Raw genomic sequence first — 18,383 nt, forward strand, 5'->3', positions numbered from 1 at the left:
TGTCTAAACAAAAAAGCTTTTGTAATGTTTAAATTAAATTGTGTTTTTTTTTAAATGTGGTTTCTGTTCTTTGTTTGTCATAAACTTAAGGATGTTAAGAAGGACATAAAGTCACGTGAAAGTTTTTACAGGACTCTGCAGTCCTCGCTACATCCTTACTGCCTTCATAGGTAAAAAGAGGGTAAGTAGCAGCTGGGTGCTGCTAATCAAATGCACTGGGTTAATTAATCATCATCATCAAGTGTGACCAACTCAATAACAGCTGAAGTTTTGGCCATTTACTGGTCTGGAGCATTCACATGTGTGTTAATGCAATGACATGCTCGTTTCAGGAGTGTAGAAGAAAATATTCCTCCAGTTCAAATCATGCAAACATCAAAGCAACTGTAAAAATGCCAGGAGCTTCATCTCAGGCTCTACAGACCTCGCTTAGCAAGTTTATAACAATTCAATTAGAAAAAGATTAAACAAGTATGGCTCATTTGGAAAGGTTGCCAGGAGGAAGCCTCTTTTCTCCAAAAATAGCACGGCTTAGGTTAGCAAATTTACATCTGCACAAACCACAAGACTTCTGGAACAATGTCCTTTGACAGATGTGAGCAAAGTGGAGATGTCTGGCCAAACTGCACAACAGGACGCTTTGAAAAAACCAAACACAGGATATCAGCACAGACACCTCATACTATCAAGCACAGTGGCAGGGTGGTGAAGATTTGGTCTTGCTTTGCAGTCACAGCCCCTGGGCACCTTCCAGTCACTGACTTCACCATGAACTCCTCTGTACCAAAATCAGATGTGAGGTCATTTATCCAAAGGCTAAATGGGTATTGCAGCAAGGTAATGATCCCAGGTACAGCAGCAAATCGTCAGCAGAAATCCTGGAAAAGGACAGAATTGCAAATATTTTTCAGTCATTGCAAAAAGTGCTGCAATGATCCAGTCAAAGTCCAGACCTGAACCTGATTGAAGTGCTGTAACGGGACCTTAAGAGAGCTGTACATAAATGATTGGCTGCAAACTTTAGTGATCTGAAGCAACACTGTAAGGTGCGCCAAAAGTCTTTTACAGCAATGTGGGAGATGATGAGGTGATACAAAAACTACTGCTGCTGAATCATAGGGTGTACTTAGTTTTTCAAAATTCTGAGAATAATGTGTTTGTTCTTTTGTTACTTCATTTATTAAAGCAAACATTAGATTAGCCTTTTAATCAGCGATCATCCAACAGTTTCATTTACAGATTTTCTGATCAGTCACAACATCTAAAGGGCTTACAAGTGGTTTCTGCAGTTTGTTTGACACATTTCTGACAAATGGTACTGTGGCACCCACTATACTTAGCAGCTCAAAACCTTTAATCCATGAGCCAAAATGAAGTTTTCTCTGTCAATAATAAAGTCATCACTATTAAAATCAGACGTTTCTTTGATATTGTGTAAACAACAGAAGTGAAAATATTTGGATTTTGTATCACATTGACAATACAGTATAAAAGAGTATTCATCTTCTAGTTTCCTAACATGCTTGTCCTGACTGTGTTCATAGACACTGAATTCTGACTGGGACCCCAGCAATCGCTGGCAGCTGTTACAGCCTGCTGGACCAGACTGTCACCACTCCTGACTGCTATAGTTCATCATCGTGAATGCTTTTCAGATGCTGAGTTGAAAAGCACAAGCTATTTCATTATATTTCCATAAAGAAAATGAGACTCATTTGCATGTGCGTAAGTGAAAAAAACATTCTCCTATGCTCCCACAACAAACTCAACCACATTTACAGTAACGGAGGGGGAAAGAACTTCTACACAGCACTGCAAAGATGAAAAACATGTAAAAAAACATGACTATACGTACCAAAAAATACTGTGGAAACAAAATATGTGCATTACTATACTATAGTAACAGAATCACTGGTCCACATTGGTTCGCTTTGATCTCACACCTAATGGTCTCCCTTTCATCCTGATGGGGGAGGAGGACATGTTCATATCCATTTTCTATGCTCTTCTGCATCTTCTGTTTTTTCCCTTGTAACACCTCCACACGTCTTTACTCCTCTTTCTCTTCCATAGACAGGCTGTAAAGTGTTTTCTGATCATCAATGTTTTCTCTGTATGCTTTACAATGCTACTATTTTGACAAGCATGACTTACACGGTAAAAATAATGGCAGAGAGAAAGTTATTCAGCTGTTAAAAAACATTATCTGTTGTGATCACAGAGACAAATTGGAGACATCTGTGTTCTTAGTCACTTCCCTAAATGTCACAGAGCATTTGCAAACGCTAACGAAGACTGGGGAACGCTGTTTCTGGTGAGAGGTAGGAACAAAATGTTTTCACATGTTGTTTCAGAAACTTTATCTGTCATTTAAGGTTGAGCCAGAGAAAAAGAAAAAGTGTACAAAGATAAACTGTCACGGTTCTGGGTCCGTTGGACCCAGTAGTTTGAGTTTTATTATGTTTTAGTTTGCATCAGGGATTGTTTTCTTGTTCTCTTGTAGTGTTGATGATGATGATGTTTATTATTTGAGTTTCATGTTTCTGTGGTGTTTAGGATTTGTTCTTCGGTTGTGTCTGCTTAGTATTTGTCTAGCTCCATGTGCCATTGTCTGTCTGTCTCTCTGTCGAGTTTGTGTCTTAGTGTGATGGTTTCTTGTTCCTGTTTTATTGTGATGGTCTGCGTCTCATGTGAGTGTGTTCAGTTTTACCTTTGTCTCGTCTTGTGATCATTCCCAGCTGTGTCCACCACCTGTGTGTAATTCCCCTGTGATTCTCCGTGTATTTAAGTCATGTCTGCCGTCATTGTAGTTGCTGGTCCGTCTGTGTATTCCACCCTGCGTCATCTGTGTGTTTCCCTGCTGTCAACCGCTAAGTGTTTCTGCTCATGTTCAGGTTCGTGTTCTGTAGTTAGTTTGTTCCCAGTCTAGTTAGTCATAGCTCCCTTTGCCGTTTGTATTTACTTTCATGCTCAATAAACCACCTTCACACCTTCACGACTGCCTGCGTTTGGATCCTCCTTCATTGCCTCCACACGGCTCACCTCACTCGCCGTGACATAAACAGAGAAAAACTGCATTACAGTGCTGCAGTTTGCTAAGAAACTTGGGTCCTGTTGATGTTATTTATTTTTACATGTACCACCCCTGGTCTTAGCATTGTTTCAGCCTCAGGGTGGTTAAGCATGACTTTGATTTTTATGTGCCTTAATGCTTAGAAGGAAAGACCTAATTTATTGCACAGGTTTCTGTCAAATGAGATATAACAATATGCATTATGTTATCTGAAGTTTCTGTTTCTTGCTCTAATTTGTTTACCATTTAATTTGTATTTATTTCCAGGAATGAAAGAAGGCTGTGTGCTGCTAAATAAGATTTGTTTCCACGCTGATTAGCTGTAATGCTGCTTAGACACAATTACCAAGAAAAAGAGTAAACATTTTAACAGCTTTTGGTGAATAATGTCTGCTGAAGTCACTCTGCTGGTGAGGTAAATGACAATTAAGATTAAGAGGCAGGAGTGTCTATAATAATGCACTGGACCCTTCGATCCAAATTAAACGCTGTAGTTATTTTAAGCAACCTTAAATGGAATTATTTAGTTTTCCTGTTATAAGAACATCAGGTTATCACTTGAAATGTCTTTATCATAACAAACTTGGATCACTGGTGAAAAATATGTATTCCTAGATGAATGGCGAAATCGATCTCAGAGAGAGTGCTGTAGTAAAAACCTCCTTGTGATTGTTTTCTTTCACTAGCAGATTGCTTTGATTGCCTGTGTTTTGCACAGAAGACAAAGACTTACCTGCAAACACTCATCAAATAGTTGGCCATCATCCTTAATACCATTTCAACAGGTGCAACTTTTACTTTGAAGGCAATACTTTTCTTTTTCACTACCACTCTGTGAGTAGTTGGCAAGTGTTTGCAGACTAGTTGCAGACTAAATAGCAATCTGCCATCAAAGATTGCAACCACACGAAGCATCTTTTTCTAGCCAGTTTCACTTAGTGACTGCCACCAACCCCCAGCAACCGCATTTCTTTCATAGCAGCTGGTAGTTGCCAGGAGGTTACTGGGCAATCTTTTGGCCTGTGTGACTGTTGAGTTAACCGATGCACAGATTAGCGAGCCATCCTTCAGTTTGATGATCTTAAAAAACATGTTTTCCACTAAATCCAAGCAATTCATTCATTACTGCATTACAGCAACTTACTACTGCACATAGTAGCACTACATATCTTACTGTATTGTGAAAGAAAAACCCATTTTTCCTCACACAAGGCATGCAAATATAACTGCTATTTTTCTTTAGAAAGTAGAACCTTGTGCTCATGGAATCAGTGTCTTGGAATACTCACTTTGACTCATAATAGCATTCAGGCATTCACAGAAAATCAGCAGCCTGGTACAGCAGGCACTAAAGGTCAGTGGAAACAAGTACTACAAGGATGTAAGGAAATTCCAGCTCCATTCTTTTTTTTTCTTTTTTCTTTTTTTTTTTGCCTGTCCCGTTTGGCTCTTTTGCCATCAGAATTGTTGTCTAAAGGCAAAGAAAGATGCCCAACGGATTTACTTTACCAAATTGACCATCCCAGCCTTGCCATAATGGTCCATTTGAGTCACCTTTTATTGTTTATTTTATTTTCACTTACTGAATACGGGACAGACTTGACTGGGGGAAAGAAGGGGAGAAAGAAAGAGGGAAAGAGAAACAGCTGAGAAGAGGGACGGGGGAGAAGGGCAAAAGACAAAAACCAACAGAACGAGCAGAAAAAAGAAAAAAAAAAAGCATATATCAATCACCTGGATCACCTGCTGAGAAAGAAAAAAGAAAACAAGCAGAAGAGAACAAGAGTAATAGAATAAACAATATCACAATGATATATGGGAATATGACAGTAAATACTAAATATTAAACATTATTGTGCAGCACATAAGATCAACAGAACACAGTGTGCTTTGAGGTAGGAGCCAAAAAGGGTGTAGTTTGTGGGTGTGATCACCCGTGTGTACACCTGTGAGCATGGACGCGCTTGTTTTTTTTTTAAAAAGGTTCCTTCATGTAATGATCTGCTAGAGGGTGTGGGGGGGCCACAGCCCCGTCCTCCAGGGCATGAAGCAGGTATGGAGGAGATCAAAACTCCAGACATCCAGAGGCTCTCAGAACACAAGAGACCAAGGAAGACCAAAAGAGGGGCAGCCGCGCCACTGTCCCGGAAAGACCTGAGGAGAGTCCCAGATGAGGGCTCACTCAGCAGCCGCGGAGCAGAAGCCAGGGGGAGTTGCAGTGACGCGCCCGTGAGCTCCGCCGGCAGCCAGCCGTGCCTGAGTGACCGAGCCCCAGGCCGAGAGGCCGGGGGCACCCCGCCTCCGAAGTGGCTACTGCAGCATCTCAGCGAGGATGACCCAGATCGGCGCACAGAATTTGCAGAATGGGCAAAACAAAAATTGGAACAGGACCCTCAGTTCATGCAGAAGATTTTGTTCAGTGATGAGGCAAACTTTTATGTGAATGGTGAAGTTAACAAACAAAACCACCGCTATTGGTCTGACACTAAGCTACATTGGATGGATCCCTCCAAGACTGTTAGAACAACAGAAGTGATGGTTTGCTGTGGTATATGGGGTACAACGATAGTGGGTCCATTCTTCATCAATGGAAACCTCAAGGCCACTGGATATTCTAAATTGCTACATGATGATGTGTTTCCCTCTTTATGCACTGAAGCTGGCACGTTCCCTGAGTTTTTCCAGCAGGATGGTGCACCACCACATTATGGGTGCCAGGTCCGAGCATTCCTAGATGAACAGTTTCCTGGAAAGTGGACTGGTCATCGTGGGACAGTTGAATGGCCCCCAAGGTCTCCCGATTTGACCCCCTTAGACTTTTATCTTTGGGGTCATCTGAAGGCAATTGTCTATGGTGTGAAGATACGAGATGTGCAGCACCTGAAACTAGGGCTGGGCCATATTATACCGTTCACGGTAATACCGGTATAATGTTAGGCAACGATAGGAAAATGAAATATCGCGATAGAATGGGAGTAAAACGCGCATGCGCAGTGCCTTTGTTTTCATACGCACATGGCCGATTGTTGAGTGAAACAGATGAACCAGAATTGGTTTGTAAAAATGGTGCAACGTCAGTGATGTGGAACTGATTGGGTGTTTGTCCGTCAGATACACGACAAAGCACATTTTTTTGCAGAACATGCAAGCGGCCGTCGTTATTGTCGTATTTGTCGGACTAAGATGCTCTTAAATCTGGGAGTAATCTGGGTCCTAAACTCCGTATGCTTCAGGTCAAACAACACTGCAGCATCACTGAGCGTTAAAAACTGTCTAAATTCTTTCATCTTTAATAAAACGATCAGCATTGCTGCTTTACCAGGTGTAACTATAAAGTTTAACTTCCAGGCATCCATGAAAACAAAAGTTATTACATTTAACGGAGTTAGAAGTTAGCAGGAAGCTAGCGGAAGTTAGCTCGCTAGTTTTGCTAGTTACCTAAGCATGATATAGCATGTTCTGACTGAGAGATTTCTGAAAAAAATCAAACGTACAGCTCTGCTATCACTTCCAACATAAATGAAGACAGGAAACTAAACAGCAGTGACGTTTGTAGGGTTACTGAAGTTGGGCTAGCTGGTATATAATGATGTGCTACGTGATCGCTAGCGACACAGCTATGTTAGCATAACATAAACAGTGAAGCTGGAGGACCAACACTAACACTTTTCCACTTATAAAAGTTAACGTTAAGGTTCTTCATGGTTAGAGACAAATGCAATCGCATGGCAGGATGCTGTAAACGGACCAAACTTCAGTCAGGAGAACAACTGAGATAATCCATCCACAATACGAGGTTAGTCATTAATATACTGCAACATGGGAATAGAGCAGCTGCCAGAGAATTCAACATTAATGAATCAATGGTACAGAAGTGGAGGAAGCAAGAAGAATGAGTTTAATCAAGTTTGATTTATCTGACTGCTTTGTTTCGCTTAATGTGCCTTATAATCCCGTGCACCTTATGGTCCGAAAAATGCGTACTGCACACTGCAGTTTAATGTTGCAAAGCACCTCTTTTTAACTTCAGTGGATATTATACATGGTTATGCTCAGGATATGTCATCCCATTTCTACTGGAAATGCCTTTTGGTTAAACTTTCAGCAAGGAATTTGCATTTGCACTGTTACATTTTTATAAAGCTTTAATGTACATAAAAACCAGCTTCTTGTTTAAGTGAAAATAAATGGAAGGTTGTCTTTTTGCGCTAGTAATGTTGTGGAGTTGTATTTTGTCTCGCATCAATTATATCGTCGGTTATATCATTATCGCAAATTTTCAAATATATATCGTGATAAATGTTTTTGGCCATATCGCCCTGCTCTACCTGAAACTACGGATACTGGATGCCTGTGCTGGCATTTCTCCTGCAGTGTTGCTATCAGTGTGTGAAGAGTGGGAGAAGAGGGTTGCATTGACAATCCAACACAATGGGCAGCACATTGAACACATTTTATAAGTGGTCAGAAACTTGTAAATAACTCATGAAAGAATAAGGTTATGTTGAAACCTAGTACACTATTGTTTTTCTTGTGACATTACCAATAAGTTTGATGTGTCACATGGCCCTCTTCCTATTGAAAAAACAAAAGTTGTATCCAAGATGGCCGACTTCCAAATGGCCACCATGGTCACCACCCATCCTGAGGAGTTTGCCCCCTCACATATACTAATGTGCCACAAACAGGACTTTAAGATGACCAACCATTCCCATGTTATTACGGTGTATCCATATAAATGGCCCACCCTGTACTATGCTGTGCATCTAGATGCTATATATGCATAGTATAGTGGTAACACTACATGCCTGACTTCAGGTCGGGGGTTTGGCTCCTATCTAGGAAGGGTCCCCAAGATAGCTGTGCTAATGAAGTCTTGCTCAGATTAACAAGGTCCGGTCAGGTGTTTAAGAACTGCGACACACTGTCCAGAACCACAAAGATACTGCACAGGACCCTCAAGCTCCCAGGCCTGGTATTCTCAATAAATAGCTTAAAGATAGTTCTGAACGACTCGCCCCAAAAATATTACATAAATATCATACCAAAAATGACTCCCTTTACAGAAAAAAAATGTGAAAGCTGAGGTTACAGCTCGTCTTTCACACCTCCATCAGAGGGTTTTGTGTGTTTGACCATCCTGCTTTGAGCAGATCCTTTTTGATGCACAGGTAGCCTCTGATGACAGGCACAGAGAGGTCACATTTTCTGGCGAGAAAATGATAAACAGCCTTTCAGCTTCAGAGAACTGAAACTACAGGCTCAGGTATGAAACCGTCCTTGTTTGATAAAAATGTGCTTATACAATTTTAATCGAGACATTTGCAAGAGATAAAATCCTCATTTGCGAAACACTCTGTTACACACAAACAATCAAACGCACACACGGCTGTGCTATGCAAGATAGTCCAATCTGCAATGCAAGGCATTTTATATTACTCTGATTTATTTTGTTCTTTTCTTTGACTCTCAGAGACATGCTGGGGGAATTTATAGCAACACAAAACATCAGCAAACAGTTTGATGTTAGACTACTGATGCGATGTATTTCCAGTCTTATGGAGTAAATATAGCAATACAATAGAAACATGAGTTGTAAATATAGAAGCAAATAAATCTGTTGTCATCCACAGTTAGTTAGAAATTGTGGTATAAATATGTAATCACAACCATTTCCAAGGTGTGTCATGCACAGCACAGCACAATACACTTACAGTTATATATATATATATATATATATATATATATATATATATATATATATATATATATATATATATATATATATATATATGGCCAAGCTTGAAACCTGGATCCCCCGTAGCCGGTTACCAAGATTACGTGAAGTACCCTCAGAAGGTCTGCTAGATGATGTTAATGCAGCACTACGGGCAATACCTACAACCACGATTATCGACACTAACAAGCTGATCTACAATACGGCAGCAGTGATCAGTGAGATGCTTGGCTACAAGTTGAACAGCGACAAGGGGCAGTACCCTCCATGGAGAAGGAGGCTAGAGGGCAAGATCAAAGTAGCACGGAGGGAGGTTAGCCAACTAACGGAGTTGCAGAAAGGTGCGACAAATAAGGTGCATAAGAAATACAGCAAGCTGTCCATACCTGAGGCCTTGGAAACTGCCAAGCAAAGACTCACAGCCTTGGCCAGCCGCTTGAGGAGGTACACCAGAGAGATAGAAGGCAGGAGAATAAACCAGCTGTTCTCCACAGAACCAGCAAAGGTGTACTCTCAGTGGCAAGGGAACAATAAGAGAACAGCACCACCAAGGCTGGAGACGGAGCAATACTGGAAGAGTATATGGGAGAAGGATGCAACCCATAACGGCAATGCTCAGTGGCTAGAGGATCTGAGGGCAGACCACAGCGACCTCCCTGAACAGGGTCCAGTAACCATCACAGTGGCATATATCCAAGAAAGGGTCTCCAGTATGAAGAGTTGGACAGCACCAGGGCCCGACATGGTTCACGCCTACTGGCTGAAGAAGCTGACTGCACTCCACGAGCGTCTGGCAGCACAAATGAACCAGCTGCTAGTTAACGAGAGACACCCGGAATGGCTAACTGAAGGCCGGACGGTCCTGATCCCCAAGGACCCCAAGAAGGGACCGGTCCCCTCCAACTACCGACCAATAACCTGCCTCAGTACTACATGGAAGCTCCTGTCAGGCATCATATCGGCTAAGATGAACAGGCACATGGGTCAATACATGAGCGGGACACAGAAAGGAATTGGCAAGAATACCAGAGGCGCAAAACACCAGCTACTGGTAGACAGAACAATCAGCCGAGACTGCAAGACCAGACTGACCAACCTGTGCACTGCCTGGATTGATTACAAGAAGGCCTATGACTCAATGCCCCACAGCTGGATACTGGAATGCCTAGAATTGTACAAGATCAATGGGACCCTAAGAGCCTTCATCAGGAACTCAATGGGGATGTGGCGTACAACACTAGAGGCCAACTCCAAGCCCATAGCACAAGTCACCATCAAGTGCGGGATCTACCAAGGAGATGCTCTGTCCCCACTGCTGTTCTGCATAGGCCTGAACCCCCTCAGTGAGATCATTAACAAGACTGGCTACGGATACCGACTACAGAACGGAGCAGTTGTCAGCCACCTCCTGTACATGGATGACATCAAGCTGTATGCCAAGAGTGAACGAGACATCGATTCACTGATCCACACTACCAGGCTATACAGCAATGACATTGGAATGTCGTTCGGACTGGAGAAGTGTAGTCGGATGGTAACAAAGAGAGGGAAGGTAGTCAGAACTGAGGGGATTGAACTACCAGAAGGCAACATTGCAGACATAGAGGACAGTTACAAGTACTTGGGGATCCCGCAGGCGAATGGGAACCATGAAGAGGCCGCTAGAAAAGCTGCAACCACCAAGTACCTGCAGAGGGTCAGGCAAGTCCTGAGGAGTCAGCTGAATGGTAAGAACAAGATCCGGGCCATCAACACGTACGCCCTGCCCGTGATCAGGTACCCTGCTGGGGTAATAGGCTGGCCAAAGGAGGAGATAGAAGCCACTGACATAAAGACAAGAAAGCTCCTTACCATGCATGGAGGGTTTCACCCCAAGTCCAGCACCCTGAGGCTGTACGCTAAGCGGAAGGAAGGGGGCCGGGGACTGGTGAGTGTCAGCACCACAGTCCAGGATGAGACAAGGAACATCCAAGAATACATTGGGAAGATGGCCCCAACTGACCGAGTGCTCAGTGAATACCTCAGGCAGCAGAAACCCAAGAAAGAGGAGGGAGACGAGGAACCATCATGGAAGGACAGGCCCCTGCACGGTATGTACCACCGGCAGATAGAGGAGGTGGCTGATATCCAGAAATCCTACCAGTGGCTGGACAAAGCTGGACTGAAAGACAGCACAGAGGCACTAATCATGGCAGCACAAGAACAAGCTCTGAGCACAAGATCCATAGAGGCTGGGGTCTATCACACCAGGCAAGACCCCAGGTGCAGGCTGTGTAAAGATGCCCCAGAGACAATCCAGCACATAACAGCAGGGTGCAAGATGCTAGCAGGCAAGGCATACATGGAACGCCATAACCAAGTGGCCAGCATAGTGTACAGGAACATCTGTGCCGAGTATAACCTGGAAGTCCCGAGGTCAAAATGGGAGATGCCCCCAAGGGTGGTGGAGAATGACCGAGCTAAGATCCTGTGGGACTTCCAGATACAGACGGACAAAATGGTGGTGGCTAACCAACCGGACATAGTGGTGGTAGACAAACAGAAGAAGACGGCCGTAGTGATCGATGTAGCGGTTCCGAATGACAGCAATATCAGGAAGAAGGAACACGAGAAGCTGGAGAAATACCAAGGGCTCAGAGAAGAGCTCGAGAGGATGTGGAGGGTGAAGGTAACGTTGGTCCCCGTGGTAATCGGAGCACTAGGTGCGGTGACTCCCAAGCTAGGCGAGTGGCTCCAGCAGATCCCGGGAATAACATCGGAAATCTCTGTCCAGAAGAGCGCAGTCCTGGGAACAGCTAAGGTACTGCGCAGGACCCTCAAGCTCCCAGGCCTCTGGTAGAGGACCCGAGCTTGAAGGATAAACCGCCCGCAGGGGCGTGCTGGGTGTTTTTATATATATATATATATATATATATATATATATATATATATATAAACCATGTGACTTGGATAGATTTTTTTTTTTTCTTTTTTTTTTCTATATAATTATTTGCATTTGTTTTGTTATGAATTCTCTAATATATGATCTTATTATTACAAAACCCCATTGTGTACACACTTGAATGTGCAGTCACGGGCCACTGACCTCCATGATGTGCAGTCGTATTGTGATGTTCTGATGGTAATAATTAATTCTCATCAGACATGGCTACTGTGTATGCATTCATTATGCTGGAGGCGGACAGAGAAGTAAAAAAAAAAGGGCAGAAAGAACAAAGAAATCAAAGCTGGACTTAAAACATGAACAAACATTATTAAGTCTTTTTATCCCCACTAGCATTTACTGGAGAAGATGGATCTTTTTTGAAAAGTGACTAAATGACTGTAAAATAAGAGCATGATTATAACAAATATGGCTGTGCTGTGCGATCATTTCAAGAAGAGGAAACATGATAAATGAACTGGTTTAGCTTTGAAATTATTAGATAATCTTAGCCAACTTTTCACAGATGACTAAAGAACTGGAAGATCTGGAAGGTTATGCACAATGGTATCGTGGACTGCTTTAATCCGATGAGGTGAAATATGATTCAATATAATATTTAATCTAATATGATCTGTGAACAATTACACTTTGCCCTGTTCTATAGGCCTTATGTGCACATAACTGTAAATAAAACCTAAATTATTACTAAATCATTTGAAGACAATGGCTGCCCAAAGTCTGGAACCAAAACCCAAAGAAGCATTTCCTCTTTTGTTTTTTGCCATGTGTTTTCTACAGCTGACTTTGCTTGTTGTTTGTTTGTGGATCATTTTGTTTTATATATAGCAATTAAATTGCAGCCTGATTCAGTTAAGATGAAGTCACAGCCGACTTGGCATATTTTAAGGCTTTTCCTTCAAAAAACTCCAGGCTGGCTTTCCTCAGAATGTTTTGGGCCCGGGTCCATGTGGGTATTGAAGTGCCGCCCGATCAACTTTGGCTGAAAATGAACAGAAAGCTCTACACGCTCCATGCTCCACTTCATCTTCTGTATTCTGTTGTATCATAAATGAACACCAGCAATGTTCTGTGAAGCCACGCATTCCTGTGCTTTACAGCTTCATCAGATGATATTGAATGCCTCGTTATGCGTCATTTACAAACCTTTTTCTTCCAATCAGTCTGCTACAGGTTGTGCTGGACTCAGTTTAAAAAAACCTGCTGTTATTGAAACTGCTCAGTGGTTTGCAACTTGCGTTGAACCCCCCATTTTAGGTAAGCATATTATAATTAATGATGAACGTACCTACTGGAGAGTACTTGTCGAGCTGTTTTTATTTAACACAGAAAGGATCCTGTAAGTATACCCCATTGTCGTCTTGTATGGACATCCTGACCTTGTTATGTTGCTAAGCTCATCATTCTGTTTGCTATTAACTGAAAGTATCAAGCATTTGATTTGGGTTTCCTTCAGTCTCGTTATTTCTCTTTTATTTTGTTCTTGCAGTCTAAAGATAGCCTGTTTTAACTTGTATTCAGCCTTTCTTTGGCCACATGCTTTCAATGACATGAGTGCAACACTCAGAACCAACTTCATGTGAGACCATGAAGACATGGGACTGCATTGGACATATAGAGCGGCCCTATTTTAACTTAAGAGCACAGCTGTTTCTGAAAGTCAGCCTCATATTAGATTTTGTGATTATGCTAAACTATATCCATTTTTCATTGCTTCCTCTTTTTGTTTTTATTGGTTTTTGTCTTTAAACTTTTTTTTAAGCTGTGTGTGTGTGTGTGTGTGTGTGTGTGTGTGTGTGTGTGTGTGTGTGTGTGTGTGTGTGTGTGTGTGTGTGTGTGTGTGTGTGTGTGTGTGAAGGAAAAATGTCCTCCACCGAAGCTGGAGGTGGAGTGATGATGAATGGACCCACTGCTGACTAGTAAAAGTGGTGTATTACTGAAAACCAAAGCTACTTACATGGAAACAAAAGGTTAGCCACATAGAAAATGTGTGAGCAGCACTTGAAAAGATTATAAAATGTGAGCGAGTGTACTGCAAAAGAAAGCAATGCAAGAAATGACAGAATGTCCCCAGATGTGCAGAGCCTGTCAGCATATTTCAGCTGATTGAATTCACTGCAAACAACATTGATGTTTTGATTCACTTTCACCACTCTGTTCGGCACTATTTTCAGCAGCTGGGTGATACATTGACCTGCATTTTATAACGTTCACTTTCTGGATAGCATGGCAAAGTCAAAAATGATAACATTAGATATTAGCAGCTGCTCTAGCTACTAAAATAACAAATTCATTAGCTGGGACCACATCCAGTGTTTCTAGTAGATATGGCAGATAGGTTGGGCATGAATTGAAGCTGCGGTTTGGGGAAGGCCTCTGAGGGGACTGGTGGTGGCTCCCGGGCAGGGCAGATCCCCGTGTACAAATGAGAATTAAATGAATTGATTAAGGGAGGGTGGTTAAAGAACAGAAAGATAAGTGATCTCCAACAGAGATATTTACAGTTATTTAGACAAGATGAAATTCCTATATGGTTCCTAAAAATACATCAGATGTCATTTGAACCTTTTTTGGTTATTGACAAGACTGAATTTATATTAAATATCTAGAAGAAAGTTAGGACCTAAATATATACAAATTACTTACATGCATTTAGTGAATATTAGATTATCACTTTTTAATTAAATTGCCTGTTTTCATCTGCATGCTGTGAGTTTTCCTAGACGATAACCATTTACCTTCATTTTGGTCCCACATTTAATCAGAATCAGAATCATGTTTATGTGCCAAGTATATGTGCAGACACATACAAGGAATTTGGTTCCGGTAGATGGTGGCTCTCCAGCACAGCAATGTAAATCACACACACACACACACACACACACACACACACGTGTCTATATATACACATTACACATACATACACAACGCTGTGTAAACCAACTATAAATAACTAATCTAAACTTATATACATAAAATACAGAAATGAAATGAATACTACAGAATGTAAATAAGGTGCAGTTGCAGTCTGGCAGTGGGAGCAATGTGACAGGTCAACTGTTTAGAAGGGAGATGGCGAGGGGAAAGAAACTATTCCTGTGTCGGGTGGTCCTGGTCTGCAGGCTTCTGTACCGTCTGCCAGAGGGCAGCAGATCAAAAAGTCTGTGACCAGGGTGTGAGGGGTCTGCGATGATTTTCCCTGCCCGTTTCCTGGTTCTTGAGAGGTGAATGGAGGGCAGGGGGGTGCCGATGATCCTTTCTGCTGCCCGTACAGTCCGCTGCAGTCTGTTCCTGTCCTGTTTAGTGGCTGCACCATACCAGACTGTGATGGAGGAGCACAGGACAGACTCAATGACCGCAGTGTAGAACTGGATCAGCAGCTCCTGTGGAAGACTGTACTTCCCCAGTTGTCTCAGGAAGTACATCCTCTGCTGGGTCTTTTTGAGGATGGAGTTGATGTTGGTCTCCCACTTCAGGGCCTGGGAGATGGTGGTACCCAGGAACTTCACAGTTGACACAGGGCTGTCTGATATGGTGAGGGGGAGCAGAGTTGAGGGATGTCTCCTGAAGTCCACTGTCATCTCTACAGTTTTAAGAGTGTTCAGCTCCAGATTGTGCTGACTGCACCAGAGTACCAGCTGCTCAACTGGTATGCAGACTCATCACCATGCTGAATGAGGCCAATGACAGTGGTGTCATCTGAAAACTTTAGGAGTTTAACAGCCGAGTTCTTGGAGGTGCAGTCGTTAGTGTAAAGGGAGAACAGCAGTGGTGAGAGGACACATCCTTGAGGGGCACCAATACTGAGGGACCGAGTTTCAGAGGTGATCTCCCCCAGCCTCACTTGTTGCTTTCTATCTGTCAGGAAGCTGGTGATCCATTGACAGGTAGCTGGTGATACGCTGAGCTGGGAGAGTTTGGAGGAGAGAAGTTCAGGAACAATGGTGTTAAAAGCCGAACTAAATTCCACAACCAGGACCCTGGCATAAGTTCGAGGTGTTGCAGGATGTAATGCAGCCCCATGTTCACTGCATCATCCACTGACCTGTTTGCCCGGTAGGCAAACTGCAGAGGGTCCAGCTGGTGGCCTGTAATGTCTTTCAGATGGGCTAACACCAGTAGTTCGAAGGATTTCATGACCACAGACGTCAAGGCGACAGGTCTGTAGTCATTCAGTCCTGTGATGGTGGGTTTCTTGGGAAAAGGGATGATGGTGGAGCGTTTGAAGCAGGAGGGAACTTCACACAGCTCCAAGAATCTGTTGAAGATGCGAGTAAAGATGGGAGCCAGCTGTTCAGCACAGGTTTTGAGGCAGGAGGGTGAGACACCGTCTGGTCCGGGGGCTTTCCTGGGCTTCTGTTTCTGAAATAGTTGGCTCACATCCTCAGTGTGTATTCTGAGTTTCAGGGAGGAGGAAAGGGGGGTGAGAGGTGTGGTGGAGGTTGTTGAGTCTGGATTGGAGAGGGCGGTGGTGGTCGTTGAGTCTTGATTGGGGAGGGTGGTGGTGGTCGTTGGGTCTGGATTGGGGAGGGTGGGGGTGGTCGTTGAGACTGGATTGGGGAGGGGGAGGGTGAAGGGGAGAAAGGTGGAAGGTGTGTTGGGGGTCAATGTCTGAAGCAATGTCTCTGGGGAGGGGAGGGTGAGGCATGGGAGTCTGTCCGTCTCAAACCTGCAGTAGAAAGTGTTTATCTCGTTGGCCAGGTCTTTGTTTGCTTCAATAGTGGGTGGGGGGCGTCTGTAGCTGGTGATTTCCTGCAGGCCCCTCCACACTGACGCTGGGTCATTGGCTGAAAGCCGTTCTTCCAGCTTCTGGGAGTAGATCCTTTTAGCTGCTTTGATCTCCTTGGTCAGTGTGTTCCTGGCTTGCTTGTACAGGGCCCTGTCACCACTTCTGTAGGCGTCCTCCTTGGCCTTACGAAGATGTTGGAGTTTAGAATTGAACCATGGTTTATTGTTGTTGTATCTGCAAAAGGTCTTTGTTGGCACACACCCGTCTTCACAAAAACTGATGTATGATGTCACAGTGTCTGTGAGCTCATCTAGGTTCTCAGATGCAGCTTCAAAAACAGTCCAATCAATGGAGTCAAAACAGTCCTGCAGTTCCTGCTTTGCTGCGTTAGTCCACTTCCTCACAGTTTTGACTACAGGCTTGGCACGTTTGAGTTTTTGCCTATAAACTGGAATAAGATGGACCATGCAGTGATCAGAATGTCCCAAAGCTGCCCGGGGCACAGAGCGATAGGCATCTTTTAGAGTGGTGTAACAGTGATCCAGTATGATGTTGTCCCTGGTGGGGCAGACTATATGCTGTCTGTATTTAGGGAGTTCGTGGTTTAGGTTTGCTCTGTTAAAATCCCCAAGAATAATTGTAAAGGAGTCTGGGAATTTCCTCTCCAGGGTAGTAATCTGGTCAGCAAGCTCGCACAGTGCGTTGTTCGCGTTGGCCTGTGGAGGGATGTAAACTCCAACCAGCATGAAGGAAGAAAACTCCCGCAGTGAATAAAACGGTTCACAATTGATGAAAAAACTTTCCAAGCGTGGGCTGCAGTGTTTCTGTAACACTGTGACATCAGTACACCAACCTTCATTAATGTAGAAGCAGACTCCACCACCCTTTGTTTTCCCTGAGAGCTCTGTTTTGCGGTCCGCCCAGTGAAGTTGGAAGCCCGGCAGATTTAAGACAGTGTCTGAGACTCGCTCACTGAGCCAGGTTTCAGTGAAGCAGAGGGCAGCAGAGCGTGCAAAGTCCTTATTAGTCCGGTTTAAGAGCAGTAATTCGTCGACTTTGTTTGGAAGAGAGCGGAGATTCACGAGGTGAATGGAGGGGAGTGCCGTGCGGAATCCTCGCCGACGTAGTTTCACCAGCGCACCAGCGCGACTCCCCCATCTACGTCTTCTCCAGGAGCCACAGAGAGCTGCTGCGCCTCCAACTAAAATCTCCAAAAAACTTTCCGGGTTTGTGAAAAATGGATAAGAACTATAGTGAGACGACTGCCTGATGTTTAGCAGTTGATGTGCAACTAACTCCAAAATGCTCCATGAACTAACATCATCACCATTATTCATTCAAGGTTATTCATTGCCTTTGTAGGGCCTGTGACCACAGCTACTGTTTCATCTGCATGCAACACCCACATATAAACATTTAAGCAATGCAACGAAGGCCTTCTTTGGTGTAGAAGAAAACATTTTAAGCAGAGAAGGAGTAGCGTAAAAGTCTTTTCAGTGATCTGTATTTGAAGTTGGTCCTTCAACATTCCCTTACACCTCATTGTGTTGTGCTCTGACATGTCTACGAGTAAGAGCACATTGCTCTTCAGCCTCTATCTTCCATCCACCAAATTCAGTCAAAGGCATTGAATCTGCGCGGTTCATGGATGAGTCCTTCTCTACATAAACAGATCATGGAGCGCTGCAAAGCAACATCCATTGAGTAAACTTGCTTGTCTAGTTCACCATATGTTCTAGACCACTGCAGGATCACACTAAAGCACTGAGGAATGGTTTTAATGCTATTTAGATTGCTGCAGATAAGCACTGACACATCTTTATGTGTCATACTAAAGTGTTCACCACTAGTGTTAGAACAAACATACTGGGGGGAACACTGTGAAAAAGTAAAGGCTACA

Source organism: Rhamphochromis sp. 'chilingali', assembly GCF_963969265.1.
Source record: "Rhamphochromis sp. 'chilingali' genome assembly, chromosome: 4".
In the NCBI taxonomy this organism is placed as follows: domain Eukaryota; kingdom Metazoa; phylum Chordata; class Actinopteri; order Cichliformes; family Cichlidae; genus Rhamphochromis; species Rhamphochromis sp. 'chilingali'.